This window comes from Martes martes, assembly GCF_963455335.1.
Source record: "Martes martes genome assembly, chromosome: X".
Taxonomy (NCBI): domain Eukaryota; kingdom Metazoa; phylum Chordata; class Mammalia; order Carnivora; family Mustelidae; genus Martes; species Martes martes.
This window is the reverse complement of record NC_137897.1, coordinates 117,849,733-117,872,149: the sequence shown is the minus strand read 5'-3', so window position 1 is coordinate 117,872,149 and position 22,417 is coordinate 117,849,733.

The window sequence follows — 22,417 nt, the reverse complement described above, 5'->3', positions numbered from 1 at the left end:
ACTCATAGCATTGTGGGATGTCATGGCTGGAGGAGCCCTTCAGATTTCCCCTAGTCAAGTCCTTCATTGTACAGACGGGGAAACTGAGGCTCAGAGCTAGATCCCCCCGCCCCCACCGTGGATGTTCTACCCACTACAGCACAAAGAATCCCTCCCATACTCAAAGCTGGTCCCAAACAGTGACTCTTCCAAAGGGTAAGATTAACTGTCGGGATCTCCAATGTCAGGTTGATTACTGGACGATGCCTCCAACTGCTGGAGGGCACCAACTTTCCACTAACTTGCTCGACTCCTCTCCCTCCAGACGAGTCATAAAGCAGAGGCCCGGACACTCCAGCAAGGGACAGAGTGGGCGCCGCTCTGCATAAGGACCCAAAACTGAATACTCATCTTCACCATGACCCTGACTTACCCAGCCCTGGCAAATCTGGCTTTCTTTAGCAAAAGAAACAAAGGATGGGGGGGTGGGGGGTGAACACCTCAATCTGTATGCAAACCAGTTCAAAGCAAACCAGCACTCATCTCTTCATAAAGGAGAGGGAAAGCCCGAGCTCCTAGCAACATACTCCCTTCCCAGAGGTTCTACCTTGAGTGTGGGGGATGGGCGTGACCAGATCGGCAAATGTGAGTCACCACACAGGCGACATCCTTTGAGGGTTCAGATGGCTTCCCAAACCTGCTCTCCATGTTCTCGGTTGGCTTTCAGGACCTGAGCACTCATTAGGGCCAGGTTAATCGGATGACAGGGTGGTCTTTAAGAGACGTAAAAAGCCCTTCCTGTAAGGGGGAGTGCACAGCCCCACTCAGAGCCTCAGTTTCCCCATCTGTGATTTATGAGCCCTTCTGGCCTTGCCATGAGAAACCTTTCCACATTTGCAGGGTTGGACAGGGACGGTGGGGGAGGTTCTCTGAGTCGCACCCAGCACATGCCCCACCGCTCCTCCTGAGGCTTCTCTCCAAAGAGAACATGACGCCCCCCATCTCCCAGGAAGGGCCCCGGCCAGACATACGGGCAGGTCCACCACCCAGTTTTCACAAGAAGCTGGTCACACCTTTTCAGTGATTTGGGGGGAGTCAAAGACCCACTTTTCCCTCCTGATGCCAGGTGTGACAGTGGAAATGCAGAAAACCCAACCAAATCATTGGCCCTCTCAGATCCCATTTACTAACTTCCGTGGCAGGCAGACATGTAACCTCCTCCAGGGCCTTGGGCCAGACGCACACCGCCTGGCCCCACTCAGGAGCTGCAGAAGGCTGGACAAGCAGGATCTCTAAGCAGGCAAATCCTCCAGGGTGTCTATATCCCAGAAACACTGCATGACCTTCCAAGCCAGGGATTCTCTCATGCTAGTTTGCTTGGGTGTAACTCACACAATGTTCAAAAGAAGGGACAAGAGGACCTTTGGTGTCAAAAGAGACCTGCTTTTCTTTTCTTTTTTTTTTAAGATTTTATTTATTTATTTGACAGACAGAGATCACAGGTACACAGGCAGGCAGAGAGAGAGAGAGAGAGAGGAGGAAGCAGGCTCCCTGCTGAGCAGAGAGCCCGATGTGGGGCTCGGCCCCAGGACCCTGAGATCATGACCTGAGCCGAAGGCAGAGGCTTGACCCCCTGAGCCACCCAGGCACCCCAAGACCTGCTTTTCTTTTGTTATATTTCTCAGGCCACATGAGAAGGCAAAACAGAGAGTGGCCAGTGACCCTAAAGAGAGGAACCCCTGAGTGTGTCCTGAGCCTGATGTCTGCAAGACCGTGTTACCAACTCCTGCACTTTGGAATCCCCCACGATACTATTACACTGGGCGGGACTGGCCTTCTCCTACGCCCATCTGTCACCCAAGGACCCTGCAGCTCAGGTAGGGGCAGGGACTTGCCGAAAATCCCGCGGCTGGTCCATGACCTTTGCCGGAAGGCCAAGCTCTTTGTTCCTCCCACCACATCACAGTGTTTCTATACCCACGAGGTGACCAGGGATGGCCGTACAATCTGCACAGCCCAAGGCACTACACTGAGGCGTTCTTAGCCTGTCTCAAAGAATCCCTGAGGGAACCACGAATGGGCTTCCAGAAAGGTCTATGAGCTCCTGAAATTAGATGCAGCGTTGCATATTCTTGTGTGGTGGTCTGAGAAGACCCAAAACTTTCATTAGATTCCGAAAGAAGGCTGTGACCCAAGAAAGGCAAGGACTGTCCCTGCTCCAGAGTCACAGGAATTATCTTTGTCATGATTTGGGGCTCAGGAGATGAGCTGGAGTCGGCCTCCCTGCGGGCAAGCTCAGGAGAGCCTTGGCGGCGAGGTGGTCCTAGCTCTTCTCCAGTCTCATGATCAGAATGAGCTTTATGCAGGGCATGGTGCCACTTGGTGAGGGGACTATCCAAAAGGACGTCCCTAAACACTGAACACCTCCTACTGCCGTCCTAAAAAGAGATGCTCTCCAAGACATGGCAACCCTTACATCCCATAATTCAAGTTGGAGGTTCCAGCTTCTCCTGAGGAAGGGAATCACCCTGAGACATACAGGGCTGGGGAGGGCATCCTGGCAGGTAAGGAGGAGGGGTTGTGAGGGGCAGGGGCAGGCCCAGGAGCCAGGAAGGGCGAGGTGGGGGCACTAAACCCAAATTTGGTCTGCTCAGGATTTTGTAAAGAGCCAGCCCACAGACGTGACTGAAAAGGTCGGAAAGCCTGTCCCCAGCCATGTGGGGAGCAAGGGCTTCAGACCCAGCCCTTTCTACCTGGGTACCACCTTCCCAAAAGGGTGTGGTGAGGATGAGAGAGACGTCAGCTTCTAGTTCTCTACTTCTGGGGTGACATATGATGTAGAAGGCAAAGCGCCCCACAGGAAAAGTCCGGCTGACCTGGTTAGCCTCCACTGCGGACTCAGAAATACGACTGGGGGGGGGGCGCCTGGGTGGCTCAGTGGGTTAAAGCCTCTGCTTTCAGCTCAGGTCATGATCCCAGGGTCCTGGGATCGAGCCCCGCGTCGGGCTCTCTGCTCAGCGGGGAGCCTGCTTCCCCTCCTCTCTCTGCCTGCCTCTCTGCCTACTTGTGATCTGTCTGTCAAGTAAATAAATAAAATCTTAAAAAAAAAAGAAAGAAAGAAATACGACTGGGCATTGGCGGCAAAGGATGCTTTGAGGGCCTCCAGCCCTGGGTCGGAGAAGCCAGCCATCCTCACCGTCCCAGGGAGGGGGAACAGCCTCCGGCTCCCACACCCACTGCCGCTGTTTGGCGAGAAAGAACGGAGAGTTCTGTAGAGCTGCCAAAGGGCAGTCACTCGGGAGGGAGGCAGGGAGGAGGAGAGAGAGAAGCCTGCTGGGAGGCTCCTGTTGCAGGATAGGGGGTGAGCCCTGGGGAGGAGACCTGGGGGAGACTCCAGCTTGACCTCACCTGGGCTATGGGTGCAGCGCCCACCGCCCCGCCTCAGAGAGCGGCAGGCAGGGTCCCGTCCCCCTCCACGGCTACTCACGGGGGGGGGGGGGGCCGAGGCCAAGTGGCAGCCATTGAGCCGCTAATGCTCTTTACCCCACCGCTGGGGCGTCCCTAGAAACAACCGGATTGCTCACTTTCATTCAAACAGCAGCATGATTGTTCTAGCACCAAGTGTGTCAGATCTGACTCCATCATATCCCCCAAATTAATTTTAGAGCGGTGGCGAAATGAAATGGCATACTTCCTTGAGCTTTTGTTACAACATGTTCGTGCAGCAAACTGAGAAGCAAATGTAGTAATTAGAGGTTAAATTAATCCTTGACAGACAAGCAGCTTAGAAACACTGTGGCCTCCTCCCCAAACCCAGCGTCACGCATGCCGGTCTCTCACGTGACGCTGGCAAGCGCACCACAACTACTGTTCCACTTAAAATTCCAAGGTCGGCGCAGCAACTTCCAGAGGCAGATATTAACACAGAGATCTCATTAGGAGCAAAACCCAAACAATCCCCCAAACTGCCAACAGAGCCCACCCAGCCGAGCCCTCCAAGGGGCTGGCTGCCCGACTCGACTCTCCATCAGCAACTCGAAAACAAGAGGAGACACACTCCTTTTCCGAGGCCCTGAGGCCCGGGCCCCCCACTGCTCCTTAACTTACAACCTGCCCTCTTCGCTCCCTGCGACTTGGAACTCAGATTGTAATGCGCCCCTGCCTTCCTAACAGGGCTCCTAAGCCGCGCACCGCGCCCCCCCCTCACCCCCCCCCCCCCCGCCACATTAGCTCTCCCTCAAAAGGAGAGGCCTGTGCGAAGGACGTGTTCTGGACTCAGACGGTTGACGGAGAGTCAGGGTCCCCTCAGGAAAGTCAGGCCGCTCCCCTCTCTGGGCCTCACTCTCCTCTTCTGTAAAGTCACGGGACTCTACTCTCCCAGCTAGAACATTGTGCATCTTTTACTGTAGGAGTTTGGAACCATGTGCAGGCACTGTAGGCAACAGACTAATGGGGCCACATAAAGCAAGGCAGAGCGGATTCCAAGCCCGTCCCACCGCGTCACCAAGCCTCTGAAAGAAGCTAGGGGTGGGGGGTTCAGATTCAAACACTGGGCAAAATGTGGAAGCAGGTGCCATTCACGAGCTCACGCCCCGTGACATCCAGTGGCCTTCTCTAGAATCGGCAAAAATGTGTCCCTATGGCCCAGTGTCCAGGGACTTGCACAAGCGGAGGGAAGGGGGAAACACAAGGGCCAGCTGGCCGGGCCTCCGTCTGGCCTGATGGAATCCCATGGTCAGCCCCATCCTCCTCGCTCACGGGCCTCATGGACAAGTTCTCAGGGTTCAGAAAACAGCATTGCCCAAACTCCCACTTAATGGTTATTTACTGGGCAGAGTGGGAAGTGGGGCACACTGGGAGGGGAAGGCAGCTGGGCCCCCCACCCTGAGGAGATTTCCAGGCTGGGACCCAGGCTGTACAGAAAGGGGCACTGACCACCCGCGGGGTCAGAAGGCAGCAGCCAGAGCAGGACTGCGCTGCTGTGGGTGGGCGGAGGAGCCCACCCTCCTGCGGGCCAGGGAGGGAAGGGGAATCTGAAGCTGCGCTTCCTGAGAGGCCCCGAGGAACTCCTCTGGGCAAGGAAAGTTCTCACAGACTTCGCAAAAGGCTTTTTCCTTCTGGTGCTCCTTAGACCCTGTCTCTGGAAGCCTTTACTCTGGGGAGTCCGGGGTCAGCAAAGCCCCTCACTACGCCTCACCCTGGGAGATCTTTGGGGGCCGCGACAAATGTGATTGCTTTGGAAAATCTGAACAGGTCAGATTTTAAGGGTGGACTTGGGGCCCAAAGGAAATCAGGGAGGCTCTGCGAACAGGGAGAAAAAAGAAAGCACCAGCGTGGGGGAGGAGGACACCCGACTTCTGAGCTCGGAAGCCCCAGGCTGCTCATTTGGAAGCAGGACACCACTGCGACCACACGCCCATGGTCCTCACACATAAAGACCACGTAAATGTAACACAAGTGACAGGCCCTCACCTCTGTGGGAGCCCTGATCCACCGGCCAGCGGCTCTGTGGGGCCTCTTCTTCCTTTGCCACAGTTGCAACCAAACGAGGACAGGAGTGACAACAGCAACAAGTAATAAGCCTTGCCAGACAACCCCATCGGGTTCAAGTAGGTTCAGGAAGCTTCCCTACTCAGGACCCGAAGATGTTTCAGGACTCAATGTCTGCAAAATCAGACTGCTTCCAAGTGAGCTTCGAGAGGCTTCTTTCCTGCCATACAGCTGACTGATGCTGCCTAGGTTACCCTGGGTGTCTGCGCTGGGAGGGGAGTGATGGGAATCAGTTTATTGTGCTGGTGCATGGTAACGGGCTCCTGCTTCCCGCCATCTATCTCCCTCCCCGGCCACATCTGTCTGCTCCAACAAACACTCAGCCTTTTCTGCTTGGATAAGGAGATTTTCTAGTTACATCCATTATATGTGTATCAACATTTATGGCAGCAAGATAATTGCCAAAGAGCTCAGAGGATAAAAGGTCCTCCTTCATAACGTTTGCATCGCCCCCCTCCACGTTTAAAAAAAAAAATCAATATTAAAATCAAGCAAGAATTCTTGCATGGCTGCTGCGTCCTCAAAGTTGGAAATGTGATTTTTAGAAAACACCCAGTTGGACCCGGACGAAAAGAAAAGGTTTGACAGTGAGTTCAGAGCCCCAACTCCAGCGGGGCTTGCGTGTGTAGACGGAAGTCCTTTTTGTCCTTGAAACCTTTGCTAAATAGCTGCAAAGCAGCAAATCTGCTATTAAATGAGTCCTTTGGAAACATGCCAGTCTAATTTCAAAGAGTTTAGATCCCGTTATCTGAAAACCAACCCAGTGACTAGGAGGCCTGCCGTCAATAGGCCCTGAGATCCCCAGATAAGGGGTACTGGACGAGAAGCCCTCCAGGATGCCTCGCAGCGTCCACCATCTCTGTTTCTGGGGAGCAGTTCACACCAGCAAAAGACACAAAGAGAGGGAGCACTTCCCACTTTTATACTGTTTTCATTGGCTCTCTGCCATTTTTTCCTCCTCCCTCTTCTTGCTGCCCCTCAGAATCTCAGCCCCATTTCTTTGTACATGCAGCCATTTTCCCCAAAGGTGTTTTACTTTCCCAGAAAATGACTATTTCATTTACAAATCGCAGTGTGTTAGAGCTGGAAAGGACTCAGACTCCCAGGTCATGAAGGAGGGCAGGGAGGGGGATAGGAGGAGCAAGGAGGGGGGATGGACTTGCCCAAGATCACTCCGCTAATTAGGGGGGAAAGTATTCTAGAACACAAGTTTCCCAGCTCCTAGGCTAATTATCTCTCCAATGCACTGCTGCAGGGAAAAAAAAATGAAAATCAGACTCTTTAAAATAAAAAAGAAAGAAAGGAAAGGTTAACTGCATAGAGGAAGCCCCTTTAAAGAAGGAGGGTAGTCCGACTATTGTCAGAACCACTGATCTAAGATCAGTTTCTGCCCATTCATAAGCCTGAACAGCCACTAAGTTTCCTAGGGATGATCTATTAACAGGTGCATTTTAAGCCTTTGGGTGATTTGCTTAAAATGGGAAAAAATTAAACATGCTGGCCAGGTTTGAAAAAAAAATCCCTTTCCATATTGAAAAGGATGGACCAGAGTAGATCTCCTACCTGAAGATGCAGTGAACGTGTAGCCCCCACCCCGCTCCCCAGCAACAGGCTATTTCCTGGTTGAGTTTAAAAATTCAATGACGTTCCTGTTTCAACCCACACATCTGTGTCACTGTCAGCGTCAGTGGCAGGAAAACAGACGAAGTCACCCTTTGCTAATGATTTCCTAACATGGAATTTCCTTGTATCTCCTAAAGCCTTTCTTCTTCTAAAGCCAAACTGTTTTTCCTCCTCTCAAACACATTGTACTGAAGGAAAACTGAAAATGGTCACGGCCGGAAAGGATGATTTCTAAGGAGATCTTATAAGGAAGAACTGCAGATCTTTGTGATATTTTTAATATGTGTGTGTTGGGAGGGGCGGGGAAGAGCTGCTAGTTCTTCTAAAGCCAATAGGAACAAAACAGAGAGATTTCCTCCTAGGCATCTGGAAATATCTCAGCCCCTCTCCTGCCTCCTTCTTCTCAAGTTCCACTTGGAGCAACATTCTTTTATCAGTATTAAAGGGAACATACGCAGTGTCTTACTGTTGGTTGGCATGGGGAGCGCCGGGAGAGAAGCCAAGTCAGTACCCAGAGTAGGGACAGGCATGGCGAGAACCACCAAAACACACAACAATGTAGAAGCCCATCTCCTTTCTCCTCTGGAGAATATTCTAGTTAATATGCAAACTGGTCATCAAGAGAAAAGAGGGATGTTACTTTAAGGCAAAGAAGCTGATTAGCTGCTCCGGCTGGCAGCAAACAGCTGGTCTGTCCGGCAGGTTCAAGGCCATTTCTGCGACTCTCTTACGGAGGCACCATATGTTCCATCTCGCACATCAGCAGCTTTATTTTCCAATGATCTTGCTCCAGAATGGAAGCACAAAAGGGGGAGGAGAAGGTAGAACCTGTGGTTTACCATTTGAGTACTTCCTTGTGGTTTTAGATGCAGTTGGGATGGGGGGGTCCGGGACGTTAACGCTTCACTTTCGATTCCAAACACCAGAGAACAAATGTTTGACCAACACTGTCCACTAACCTCCAGAGATGGGAGTGGAGTGGATTAGGGGAAATAAATTCAGAAAGGCACAAATAATATCCCGCCCGAGATTAAAGGGGAAGGGGGAGGGAGGCGGCGAGAGAGCACGAGGAATTCGAGTTCACTCTTTGGACCCCGCCCACTTCTCCCTGTTTGTCAATTTTTCTTATTGTCAGTATTCCTTGTCCCAGCAGAGCAAAACTTTAGGAGAGCAGCGGACAGTTTTGGGTGGGTAGAGGCGGAGGTGGGGCAGGCCGACAGAATCGAAAGGTTACTTCTAACAGGTTTAACATTCCTCAGTTCAAGTCCGTGTTCCCGTAAGTTTGGGGGGGGGGCGGGGAGAGAGCAGGTGTAGGGGATGGGGCCCGTTAAATTCTCAATCCAACTAATGCCAGCGGCCCATGCGTGGTGGGCACCCCCAACTGTCCGGCGCCGGGTCCGTGCGGAGGTGACACACCCACGCACGGTCCCCACAGCCCGTCTAGGCTGCAAGAATCTCGGAGGTGGCAGTTCCGACTCCCTCCCGGCCTCCAAACAAAGGGGGACCGCGGAGCATTTGAGTCCCGGTGTGTGTTGTGGTGGGTAGGGGGAGAGGGTGGCCGGCAGGAGGGCGCATGAAGGAGTGGGGAGTGTAGCCGCAGGGTGGCGAAAGCCTCACAGTCACTGCCGTCGTTTCAGCCACCCGCGGACGCGACAGCCGCCGGGAGCGGGGAGGTGAGGACCCGGGCTGCAAAGCGAAACCGAGGAAAGGGCGCCCCCTATGCCCGCGTCCGGCGAGCGCAGAGGCGAGCCGCGTCTGCCCTTCCCGCGGAGCGTGCTCGGCCTCTGGCCTCCGCGTCCTCCCGCTCGCCGCACCGTCCGCCGAGCCGTCCCGGCCAGTGGAGCCCCGGGTGTCCGCTTCGGGCAGGCGGGGCGCGCCATGGGCGCCAGGAGCCAGGGGCTCCCCACGCCTTCTGGGGTTCCTGGGGAAGGTCTCCGAAACACAACCCCCTCCCCCACCGCCTACACTTGCCCTCCTGTCCCAAGCGGCTCGAGGCCACTGGGAGGCAGCCGCCCCCGCCCCCCTGCCTCTGCGTCCCTTTTCCCCCTTCCCTCTCTCCAGCCTCCAGGGAAACAAAGGGGCTTTTTATAAAGCGGATTGTTGGCGGCTGCGGCGGCGGGGGTAGGAGGGAGGGGGGATCTATAAAGACAAGAAGAGGTGGGGTGGGGGGAGAAGCTGCGCGGCCTCCGGGAGCCCCAAGCGGCCGGTGGGCCGGGAAGCCCCCGCGGGTGCGCGACCCACCCCGCCCGGCCCGTGGGCACTCGGGCGTCGGCCCGTGCCTGCCAAGGATTGGGCTGCGCCGCTGCGATGCTGCCCGCCGGCTCGTCGCAGCCCGGGAACACGATTGCTCGGGCCGCGGGGCCGGGACGGTGGGGACCGCACAATTCCCGCGGGGGTCTCCCCTGGGAGACCCGGGCCCTCTTCCCCGCCAACTCTTTCGAAATTGCTTAGGCTCAGGGAGACTTTGCGTCTTTGTTCCCGCGCGGCCGCCTCTCGTTCACTCGGCTCGCTCGCCCTCACAGACAATGTCCCGGAGCCGGCCTCGGTCGGCTACCCGCAAACGACATGTTCGCTGTAGAGACGGCACCCCGGGGGGATTCCTTCTGCTGCCAAACAACGACGACAAGCCACCCCAGCAAGTGGAGTCCCTTCTCCCCCACGTCCCCTAGCCATCCTGCGCTCTCTCCCGCTCACACACTCACACCCACACTCGCGGCGCCCGGCTCAGCCGCACGGAGCTTCGGCAGCGCGGTGGGGCTAAGCCCCCGGCCCAAGGTGCGTCAGTCGGCTCAGGTTCCGACGACTTCAGGGCAGTTTCCTGGCAAGCTAATCCTATTAGTGTCTGCTCAGTCCGCCTTTAACCACCGGTCAAAATCAGACGGTCCAGCCAGCTTTCCAAGTGGCTTCGGACACACTGCATCGGGACACAGCCTCACCGAGCCAACTGGCCCAGAAAAGTATTTGGCGGCGCTCCGGGGGGCTTCCCGCCCGCCCTTGCCGGCGCCGGGCGCCGGGCTCTACAGACGCTCCGAGGCCTGGGAGCTAGGAGCGCGGGGGCGCCGGGAGCTCCGGGCAGGAGCCCAGTCGGGGCTGCCTTGAGCCGCCAGCTCTGTTCGGGGCTGCTCTCCAGAGGAGGATTTGGCAGGGGAGGGAGCGCCAGGCAGCGGGCTCGGCGCACGCACACTCTACACTCCCGCTCAGTGGCGGCAAACCGGCTTGGGGTGTGTGTTGGGGCGGGGGGATCCTGTGCCCAGCGCCCACTGTCGACTGGCCCAGGCTCAGGGAGCTGGCATACGATGGGAGCATCGCCGGTGGCATCCGGGCCGCCAGCGGCCCGGGGGGCGCCGGAACGGAGTGGGAGCCTCCCGGTGAGCCGGGAGCAGCCCGTGTGGCTCGCGCCCCTCTGCCTTCCGCAACACCCCCCCCCTGCCCCCGGTACTTAACTGCCCCCGCCCGGTTCCAGACACCCGATGGGCGCCAGGGAGCAGGCAGAGGCCGAAGTCCTGGACGATGGGAGCTGCGCCCAGGCCGGCCCGGCCAGTTCGAGAGGGGGGCCGGCCGCGCGGAGCGCCAGGTGGGCTGTGTGCTCGGAGCAAACTTTGGGGTCCCCCACCTCCTCCGCGACGGGAACCACAAGTAGGGGCCACAAATTCACCCCGGAGCCCCCAGAGCAGCCGGACCTCCCGCTCCCGCCCTCAGTCCTACCGTGCTGCGGAGCTCCCAGGCGGCGGCGGGGGCAGTGCCCGAGGGGCGGGCGGCCGCCGGCGCAGGCAGCCTGGCCTCGGGCACTCGCTGAGCGGCCCGGCCCGGTTGCAGATCACCCCCTGGCTAGCGGCCGGTGCCCCCGCGCCCGCCCGCCGCGGGCTGCTTCAGCTCGCGGCCAAGTTCATGCCGGCGGCGCTGCAGTGGCGGCCTCAATCTGCTCGCTCCATTCCCACCGCTCGGCTCCGCGCCGCGCGCCCGGAAGGTGGAGTTTCGGGGGTTTAAGTTACTGATAGGCATTTCTCACTGCTGTGTCACTCGGGGAGGAGGAGACACGCACGCCGCACACTCACACACCCTCACACTCACGGCGACGAGCGACTCCAGCCTTAAAGGGGAAGCCGCGCTGCCCCGCCCGCGACCCCGCCAGACCTGAGCCCCCGAACCGCCGAGTTTCCAGGCCGGATGGGGCCGGGGGCGGCGGAAGCGCGGCGACCACCCAAGGGGCCTCCCCGGCCCTCCTGCCACTCTTTGAAAGGGAAGACGGCCGCAGGATGGCTTCGCTGCGGTCGCCCCGTTTCTCCAGCGCACTGGAGCCAGGGCAACTGGGGAGTGCGGGAGGGAAGGAAGGGTCTCACTTACCTCGGTGGCTCCGCGAGCAGCGGGAGGCGATGGGTGCCCTCTGCGGCAGGTGGCCCGTCTAGACGGTGCGCTGATGCGGAGGAGCGACAGCGGGGTGACCGACGGCCCCTGGGCACGGGCGGATGGAGCTCGCCCGAAGGCAGCAGGCGGAGTCCGGCGCGCTTGGAAAATCCGCGCGCGGCAGGTAGCCTTCCCGCGTCTGGGCAGAGCTGGCTGCTCTGCCGTGCGCGCCCCTGACAGACGGAGAGGGATCGGGGAGAGCGGGAGAGCCAGCACTCAACAGCGACAGGGCGAGACAGCGCGCGAGTCTGGCAGAGACCGAGAGGGACAGAGGGAAGGACGGAAACCGAGAGAGACACCGGCACACCGAGAGAAAACCACGGAACGACGGAGACAGAGTGCTAGAGGGACGCCACGGGGGAGAGAGGGAGGGGGGAGAGAGCGAGAGCAGATCCCTGGAAGACACCAGAGCGTCACGGGGACCGGAGTCTCACCGTAAAGTAGCCTGTCCAATCCCCTCCGCGCCCCCCACACACCCCTTTCCCATTCTGAGCAGAAACTGACCCCAGAGCTGGCCGCCGGACCCCCTCCCCACCCTCTGCCTGGGAGCGCGCTCACCTTCAGTGGTGGCTACTGGGTGGGTAGCACCGTCCCACACGTCTGCTAGCTGGCTCCCGCTCGGATAGCCAAGTCAACCCGCTGTGAAGGCAGTGGGGACCAGTGCTCTCAGGTGGCAGCTACTGAACTGCACACCCACCCCCCTCGCCTGGCGTCCTCCTTCCCCCTCTCCAGTCCCCCGCCCTCGCCATCCCCTCCTCCACTGCCCGCCCCCACCTCCGCCTCCGAGCAGACCCTGTCCGTGCTGCCCGCCGGTAAGCTCAGCCAGGAGCCCAGGCGCGCCAGCCAGTCTCCCTCTCCACTGGCCCGGGGCGGCGAAGCCCCTTCCCAAGCTAGGCTGGACCGGCCCCCTCTCTGCAAGGGGTTATCCCAGGGCAGACACCTGCGGCTTCTGTAGGAACATGAGTTCCTTGTGAACCGCCCAGCGGGTCAAAGCGCGCTATCTGCCCTCTGCCCTGGCGCGGAGGCCAGCGGCTCCCCTCCCCCCATACTCGGGGGCACTGGCCGGCGCCCCTTCTCCAGGGTTCCCGGCCGGGCGGCGTTTCCTAACCTGGTTTTCCTGGGTGGTAGCAGCGGCGGGGGCTGAGCCCAGCCCACGGACGCCGCGTCTGGTCCGACAGCAGCGCCTGCGAAAGCCCCAGAGCCCAATCACAGCTCCTGCCCGCACCTCTGAGTAGCAACCTGTCTCCACCACATCTGGTCGCACTCGGCCGCTGCGGACCAGGAATAAAGGGGTGGGCCCGCCGCCCACTCGGCCCCTCCTTCTCTCTGCGCCCACGCCCTCGGCCCGCGGGAATCGCTGGGGCCCTCTATGAGAACCAACCAAAGTCCCTTCGTGGACTACGTAGGCGCGACGGAGCTGGGCGCTTGCTTCCTAGAGCGTTTCCCAAAGTTCCCAGGTTGAGGAGCGGCGTCAGCGCCTACGGCGAGGCACAGGTGTCAGACCGCTTCTCCGCAGCCCGCGTGCGCCTGGGCGAGCAAGGCCCAAAGAGGCACCTTGCGGGTGCTCTCAGCCAGGCTGTTGGGTAGGACTCCACCTTGGCGGGGTCCAGCCGAGGCTGCTCTGGAAAGGGCCATGGGCCTGGAGTAGTTACTGCTCTCTCGTGATGGAACTGATAGCAGTCCCTGCCTTCACTCCTGACAAGGCCCAAGTGGGCTCCTGGCCCCTGGCCTGTCCCTTCCTGCAAGGATGGGGTGTCATCCAATTGCCACCATGACCCCTTCAGCAAGAGAGAACTGAAGAGAATATGATTAAACACAGCGGCCCCGGGGCTGAATAACGGTCTATCAGCATTGCAGAGTGCTTTTAAAATTTCTTCCCACTCCTCAAAGTGCACTGGTCCAGGAGGGCAAAGACGGGGCTCTGTTCCCAGACACTTCCACTCCACTCTCATGCCGCGTCCCCTCTGCTTCCCCAGTGGGGTGGGTGATGTCCACACCCCCAGAGTACTGGGAGCTTGTGAGATGACAGGTGCACCTGTGTCAGCCCCCCTGCCTGGACCACCACTAGACCTCTCCAACTCCAACGTCAAGTTGGCCACCTCAGTTCACAACACCTCCATCACTCAGTTGCCCCAGCTGGGTTCCCTGGGTTCCCTGCTGTCTTCCTTGATTCTTCTCTGACGCTCATACCCCACATCCCGAGAAACGGACAATTCTGCTTCCATCGGTGATTGCACCCACACTCCCAGCCTTCTCTCCTTCTCCACTACTGCCCTCACTCCCCGCCACCAGCATCTAACCCTAACAGGTGGCTCTGTTTCCTACCTCCCCCCAGTCGCCTCTTCGCCAAATCCCGGTCCGATCCCTGATGTCTGTGCACCTGCCGTGGCTCCCTATTTCGCTTGGAGACAGGGAATTGCTTCTGGTGGCCTAAAAGGGCCTGCACGCCATGCCCCCCTCCCCAGTCTCGATGGTATCATCTTCCGTCTTGCCCTCCCTCTCTCTGCAAGTGAGCTCCAGGCTTCCCAACTCTTCCCCAACAAACCAAGCACATCCCTCCCTAGGGCCTTTGCACTGGCTTTTCCTGCCACTAGAACGCATTTTCCCAGAAATCTAGGGGGCTGGCTCCCTCATTTCCTTTAATATCAACACGAATGTCACCTGGCCTCCCTCTGTGACCTACTCCAGAACCCCTTTCACTCTCTGCTGTCTTCCCCACTCCTAGCACTGCGGTCCCTGGCAGGGAGTATCTGCTTGAGGAATGTTAGTTGGATTCTGTTTTCCCGGAACTTTTCAGGAAACTCTGGGGGCTACAGAATTGGACACATGCCCTGGGAAAGGGGTGTGTAACTGCGGTACACTTTAAGGAGTCTCATGACCTGAGCAAAGGTTAAGAAAGATGGAGGCCAGGCCAAGAGCTTTGCATTAGCACCATGAAGCCCGCCTCAGCTCGGGTCACCCTGGGGTGCTGTGATCCAGATGTGTTGGGGTTCTTTCAGTTACTATAGGAAACAGAGGGTTTATTGTGGTAATCATGTTGGGTATCCTGAGGCAGACGGAGAACTGGGTGAGGGCTTTCTCCTTGCCGAGGAGACCGGCTCTGCAACCTTTTTGGCACCCAAATGCAGACCAAGTCTGGAGGTAACAGCTCCCTACACGGACCCAGGCTTACTCTGTGTTTCATCTGCATGAGTCCCAGTACGCACTGAGGTGTGAGCCATCATCCGCTCCATGTTCTAGATGAGGAAACAGGAGGCTCAGAGAGGTGAAGGGACATATCCAGGGTCACAGAGCTAGAGAGTTGCAGAGTGGGAAACAACTGGGCCACAAAGTTGAGGCTGCTTCCCCTGCCATGTGGCCATTCACATTAAGTGTGTGCGGTCCTGGTTCCAGGTGAGGCAAGGAATCCCACAGGGCTCTCCAGGGGCTGCTCTTCACCCCAGGGGAATCTTCTGGCCCTCCTGCTGAGGGGCTGCCTGGAGACTGGCCCCGGGATATCCATGCCAAGGCTGATGTGGGCCCTGCCTCTGGTCTGACCCAAACCTGGAGCTCAAGGGATATGAAAACAATCAGTGGCCATCTGTCATTCGTTATCCTATTTCTATGAACACATACTAAGTTTTCCCAAGTCCTTGTGACAAATGCTGGGGGCTTAACTGGGCAGCCTCTAGGATTTGGAAAACAGGCGTGCTGACTGCAGATAAGAAACACACAACCGGTTGCTCTGTTCTTCATTATGCCTCTGCTCCAAAGCAACCCGTGGCTCCCTACTACTAGTGGCACCAAATCCCAGCTCCTCGGCCTGGCATTCAAGGCCCTCTATTGGTGGGCCCGGGCTCCCATTCCAGATCCGTCACCTGTTGCTTTCATACATGTCCCTGGGTCTCCTGCCTGACTGGACTGTGCATTGCACCCCAAACAATTCCTGGTTCTTCCCCCCCCCGCACCTTTGCCCATGCGTGCCCCACGTAGAATTCCAGGTCTCCTGTCAAAGTCCCACCCTTGGCCGTCCACAGCCCTGTCTGTATCTCTCCGCTTCTGCATGCCCTTGCCCTCGGCTCCTCCCATTTCGCTGTTTTACCAGAGCCTTTGGGGATTCCCCCAAAGCCTGTCTGATGAGCTCATGGCCAGAGGGGGTTCAGGGTGCCCTCTGGATGAGAGAATCCAGGTCCAGGGGGAAGCAGACAGGTAATGGCTATGGCGCCTCCCCCTGCCATTCCCCCACCACCGCTGTCCATATGTAGAGGTTGTTGGCTGTGCCGACCTGGACGTCACTCCTTGCCCCTGCTCCCCCGCCTCTCCCCTGTCTCCCAGCCCCCTGTGGCCGCACCCCCCGACACAGAGGCCATGCCCCACAGCCCAGGCTCTGAGTTCTAGGCTCCTGAAGCATCCACTCGGGGCTTGTCAACTCCTCCTCTGACACTCCTGACCCTCGCGACCACAGCAGACTGGAGGCCGCCACCAACAGGAACCAGGACAGACAGATGCCCTTGGGGAGGCCCAAGGTAGTGGTTGCCCCATGCAGAGGAAGTGCAGGTTGACCCGAGAGGCTGGAGCTATGGGTGCAGGTGCAGCCCTCGCTCTCTCCTTAGTGAAATGGGGGTCACAGTCGTATCTGCTTTATTGCAATGGAGTTGAGGTTGTGGCCTCTATGACCCGTAGGTCATTAGTCCTCAGACAGGATGCGACCCTTATGATTATTGTCCTCAAACCCCCAAAGACAGGAGGCAGGTGTTGAATCTAAGATGACACCCAGTAGGACGAAATCTCAGGTCCCAACACTGTATGCTATTGGGCAAACTGGGGGCATTTTGATAAGTTCAGCACAAGCTAAGTCTCTGCCAGGTAGGAAGCCAGATTGGGGGGCTTGCAGAGGACATGTGGGGTCAAGGAGAGCCCCTGGGAAATGCGGTGAACTATTTCTCCTCACCGTGTTCTTAAGCAATTTTAATTTTTACGGGGACGTCGGTGGCGGTAAGCATTTTTTAAAAATCACAATGGAAACAAATGGGAAATTGTTAAAACATTGATTGTAATTTCCTGGCAATGTCCCTGATTTTAAAAACTAGGAACCTTTAAGAAAAAAGGCCCTCGTTAGCAAGCGAGCAGCTAATTAAGGGGTGATAGAAAGGCTTGTATCGATTTTACCATGAAACCAGAAAACTGTGGCTACAAGTCAATCCCCCCCCCAGCTCCACCGTTCCTTACTTACCACGAATGCCACTTCCAGAATGCCATAGGTAATACCATCAAAGCATCGATAAGGACCGGGCCATGGTTATTTAAACAGAAATGGATAAATAATTTAGGGAATTAACGTAAACCCAGATGGCTGCCAGTTTTCCTCTTGCACCGTACATACAGCTGAAAGACATTGTCAAAGCTTTTATATAGAAAAAAGTATGCAGATGGCTTGCTAATTATTAGTCTTTATGCAATGACATCTTTTTACAACAGCACAGGCACGACTTCGGCCCCACATGGGAAGACGTTCCAACCACTGTTCTAGGACCCTTCAGACATTTGCAATTTTGTGATTAAAAAAAAAGAAAAAGCCACACATACGACAGAACACTGGCCTGTGGCTGTCCTAGCAACCAGCTAGGCTGCTGTACCAGCACCACTATGCCCCTAGTGCCAGGGAACCAGCCAGGGCTCCCCTTTGGGCAGGCGCACTGTCTAGGCAGAAAATGTACTCCCACTCTTCTGGGTTTGGAAAACACAATCATATAAGCAATAAAAACAGCTAAAGCTTGGGGCACACCTACTACGCACCAGGTCCTCGGCTTCCCATCATGAGCTCCGTGAAGACCTGTAAAAACTGATTGCAGAGCTGAGCAAACAGGCTCCGAGAAGCTCAGCACCTGGTTTGAGATCCCACCGTTACTTACCGGTAGAACCAAGATCCGAGTGTCCTGGGCTGTCTGGGGCTCAGCAGCCCCCAGGGAATCCCGGTAAGATACAGCTCACCGTGGAGGAGGGAGGCAGCCCGTGCTTCCCCGGCTTACTGGCTCTATGCCTGGCGCTTGGCTGGTCCGCTGGCTCATACCAGCTCCTGGGAAAGGACTGCTACGTTTTCAGAAATGTTGTGAACCTGTTGATGACTCATCGGTAGCTTGGACTTGGCCGTGGCAGGAGTACCTACACAGCTGAAATGGGCAAAATGCTGTAAATCGGGGCAGGATGTATGCAGGTGCTGCAGCTGGACTGTCTGGTTCAAATCTGGCTCCTCCCTCTCCTCCTGCCGCCTGTTCCCCGGACTCACTGTCCGAGATCCGGGGCTCAGTAAGAGTGGTTCCTTCTGAGGGTTGGGAGGGAAGGGTTTCCTCCAGGCCTCTCTCCTTGGTTTGTAGGTGGCCATCTTCTCCCTGTGTCTCTTCACATTGTCTTCTTTCAAAACACACCTCTATGTCCAAACCCCCCCCCCATTTAATAAGGACACCCGTGGTATTGGATTGGGCCCCACCTTATACCGGGTGTCATCACACCTGAACTTAATGACATCTGCCATGCTCCTACTTCCAAATAAGGTTCCATTCTGAGGTGCCGGTGGTTAGAAGTCAACATGCAAATTTGGGGTGGAGGGACCCAATTCAACCCATCATGGTCTGCCCCTTGGACCCCAAAAGTACATGTTCTCATATGCAAAATACATTCAACAATCCTGCCCCAACATCCCCCCAAAGCCTTAACCCAGTCTAGCACCAAAAATCAGATATAGGTGAGACTCGGGATATGATTTATCCTGAGCAAAAACTTCTCACTGTGTGAGCAAGTGAAGCAAAGTATCATCGAATTGGCTGCTTCCAAAATGTAATGGTGGCTGTAATGGCTGCTTTTGCGTGTCAACTTGACTGGGTTCAGAAATGCTCTGCTAGCTGGGAAAAGACCTCATTGCTGGGTGGGTCTGTGAGGAGGTTCATGCAAGAATCAGTAGCTTGAGTAAAGAGAACCACCCTCTCCATTGTGGACAAACACCACGCAATCTGTTGGGAGCCCAGACAGAACCGAAAGGCAAAGGAAGGGCGAATTCCCTCCCTTCCCTTGAGCTGGGGCACCTGTCTTTCCCTGCCCTTAGGCTTTGGGGCTCCTTGTTCTTGGACCTTCAGACCCCCAGAGTTACACCAGCCCCCCCCCCCGAAACCTAGCAGGGCAAATTCCATTTGATTTTAATGCTTGAGAATAATCTTCTGGCTCAATGGTCTGTCCTCCAGGTGTGCCTTCCAGCCCCCTCAAAGACAACGCATGTGATGGACATAGCAAACAACTGGTTGTTGCAGAACACGTTGTTCTTTCACACCTCCATGCTGTGCACACGGTGTTCCCTGCAGCGGCAGAAAGCCCTCGTTTCCCAGCTCACCAGGCACTCCTCTGCAGCCATCAGGACTCAGCTGAAGCCTTAGTTCTCTTCCGTCCCACACTGTTGACCCACCACCTCCTCCTCAGGCCCCCGGGAAGGAGCTGTCCTTTTAGGAAAAGCACCGCTGGTGGCTCAGTTGACTCTAGCGCCATCTTCCCCTCCTGGGCCCAGGACTGGGGACGCACCTGGCTCTTCCACTTTCAGACATCAGCTCTGGTTTGTCCTGTCTTCCCAGCTGGTGTGCAATATACAAACGCCGGCGTGTCCAAGCGATTGCCTGCACAAAAGAGCCTTTTCTGAACACCTGCTGTGTGCAGAGTGCTGGACTCGGGCGGTACACTCTTGGTGGGGAGCAAGGACAAATCATTTCACACGCATTAGAGACAACCGATGAACCTCACTTGAGAGCCGGAAGGACCCTTAGCAGCAGGTGTAGATACCTGACGTGAACTGACTCATCAGACCCTCATGCCGATCCCGTGACAGATTTGATAGCATAGCATAGAAGCAAGCAACCAGGAGCCAGCCTGAATGCAGCCCAGGTTCTGCCATGCACCAGCTGTGTGACTTTGGGCAGCTTGCTTACTCTCTCTGTGCCTCTATTTCTTCATCGGTAAAATGGGGCTAATTGGGGTACCTACGTCACAGGGTTGCAGTGAGGATTTTGTGAGTTAATATCTAATGAATGTTAGCTGTTGTTTTCAAGAAGCCTGCGTCTATGCAGCCTGCTGCTGCAAAGCATGGCCATCTCCCAGTCACAGGGCTGCCCTGGTGAGTCCCAAGGGCCCCTCCAGCTCTCAAGTACAGGACATTGTTCCTATATATGAAATGACTTTAGTGCAACCAATAGGCAACATGGGCAAATCAGCATGCAGAGGGAACAGTCCCTTAAGGAGCCACTGATGCTGGGTGTCTTGTGGGGGCAGCTGCTTCAAGCGCTAAGAGGCCTGGCCTGGGAGGCAAGAGCGGGGTGGTGGGGGGGGGGGGACTTGGCTCAGTCTTGTGACTGGCCCAGCACAGGAGCCCGGGCAAACTCCTTTCCCTCTCTGGGCTCTAGTGTCTGGCTCTCACCTGGCTTGGACCTCACATTGGCAGCATTTTCCGGGAAGGCCCACCCCCTCCCCATCCCACCTCGCCTGCCCTGGTGACCGAGACGCCGGTCCTGGGCCGCAGGTGGCCACTGGCTGTCGGATCTGTAACGATGCAGCCACCGTCCCGCCTTGAGGAATGAGTACAGATGGCATCTGGTACAATCTGAGTAATGCAACCGAAGGGCCAGGAAGCGGCTTGTCACTCTTCCCCCGGAGCTGGGCCGGTTCATCTCTCCAGCCCTTTCTCCGGAGCACAGAGGCAAGTGAGGCTGAGAAGATGCCTCGCTCCCCAAGGGCCTTATCCCTGAGCACCTCATTCCTCTCGCAGGGTCTCAGGACCTACGATGCAGAACAGTCTTCTTGCCCCCAGATGCTGCCCAAGGGACTTCCAAGGTGGCACTATATGGGGAATTACGGTACTGGGAATTTGCCAGGAGGAAGAGTGTGTGCTTTACATGGGACTGAAATGTCCCTGCTGTTCAGAGAAAGGAGATTCAGAGAAGAAGGGAAAATCGGTGCCTTTTGCTGCAGCCAAATTTCCATCTTATTGCTGTTGCCGACAACGTTGATGCCCAGAGCCCGATCGCAGGAGTCCGCTTCCTCCCCACCCTCCGCCCTTCACTAGCCTGGTCCCATAGAAACCCTCCTTCCCAGGATGCATCGTCATCTATTCCAGAATCCTGGCCCTGTCTGTGAAGCTACTACCGTGCCCCACCTGCCATGCCTCTCTGTGGGACCAGGGAGGCCGGGGGAGCCAGAGCAGAAGGCCCCAGAAACTTCTGTAGCTCTCCAAAAGCTGTAGCCACGAGGGACCACATTTCTCGATAGTGGGATGAACAGCAAGCAGAGAAGCCCCTGTTGGAGGCCAAAACTAGTTGTCCCCGCCAAACTCCATGCCAACTCCTCTTGCTTTCCACCCGGGCTTGTTCCTGCTAATGAAATGGCCATTTCGCCAGTGTAACATTACTTAACGATTTATTAGTGATTATTGATTTTCAGTTGTGGTTTCCTGGGACTGCGGGATGGTACAAATCGAAGGCATCCTGCCTGTGGATGTCCATCTAGTTGCTTGAGGCCATGGGCTCAGATGTAAGCGGCTCGTCTCATGCCAAAGGAGCCCAGAGAGGCGGCCAGTGCTGCTTCCTGCTGCTCAGTCTCCACTCACTGTCTCCTGAAGAGGAGAAAAACCCTCCATCCCACTTCCTCTAAAGCCCCAGCTACAGATGCAAGCAGACAGGACTTTAAGTTGATGCTTTTATAATTTTTTTTTCCCATGGCCCCGACTGGATCCTGTTCCCCCTTCCCAAAACCCAACGCTACCCCCTAGTTCCTCAGAAGCCTCCCTCTTAAAGGATTCCTACTCCTTTGGAATGGTCCATTGTCCCTTAGTTGGGAAAACGGTGGCCTCCATCCCCTGGCAGAAATGAAGCAGATGCCTCCGGGCCCATAGTCTCTGCTGCCTGTGGCCTTGGTCCTTCCTACCAACAGTCTTGGGCCTGGAAACAAACATAATCTAGGCAGTCCAGCTCCTTCCCTGGCCCTGTCCATGACTCCCAGCCCCAGCCTCCAGCCTGGGAAGGAGCAGGTGCTCCATGCTCTCTTCCAAGTGTCTCCTGAGCACCTTGCTCCACCACCACACTGGTCCTGGAAGGAAGATCTGTTTAATAAAAATAAATAAATAAATAAATAAATAAATAAATAAATAAGGAGAGCTATCAATACCTCTGAGCTACCATATCAAATCTGCTTAGCTTCGTCTGTCTCTTATTCCTGCCACTTCTGAAACAACCAGTTCTTTCCGTGTGGGATCCAAGAAACTTCTCATGGGTACAGCTGGACAGCATCTTGCCTCAGGCTTATACCCTATGTCTCCATCCTTGGCCTTCTTTCTTGACACCATGGCGTGGAATACTGGGGAACTTGTTCGGTGCACACACATGTCAGGGAGTAAGTTCCATGGAGAGAAACTTTGGCCTGGTGGGGAAAGGAGAGGGAGGATGACCACTGCCCCCACCCACCCCAGTTCTGAGACGTGTTATGTTTGGCTTCTTAGAGGGTTGATATGGCATCAGGCAACCAGTCCCACATGATGGTACAGAATTAGATATCATAGCCTTGTTTGGTCTCTTCCTTCCCCCTTCCCTGTCTTACCCCTGCCCCCTTCAGTTCTTACTCCTGGGGGTTGCCTGGCTTTTGTTACTTTGAGAAACTTGCAACAAAGACAATGCCAGGCTTGGGTCAGTTGACCATCAACTCCAGAACCCTGTGAAAGGGAGACGGCCTCCATCCTCATCTCCTTCAGCACCACGGTGGACCATGATGAAAATCAGACCCAACACCGAATTGTAAGAACGGTGTCACAAAGAAGAAAGCGGTGGGGCTCCTGAGACCTGGGATAGAGACTCTGGGT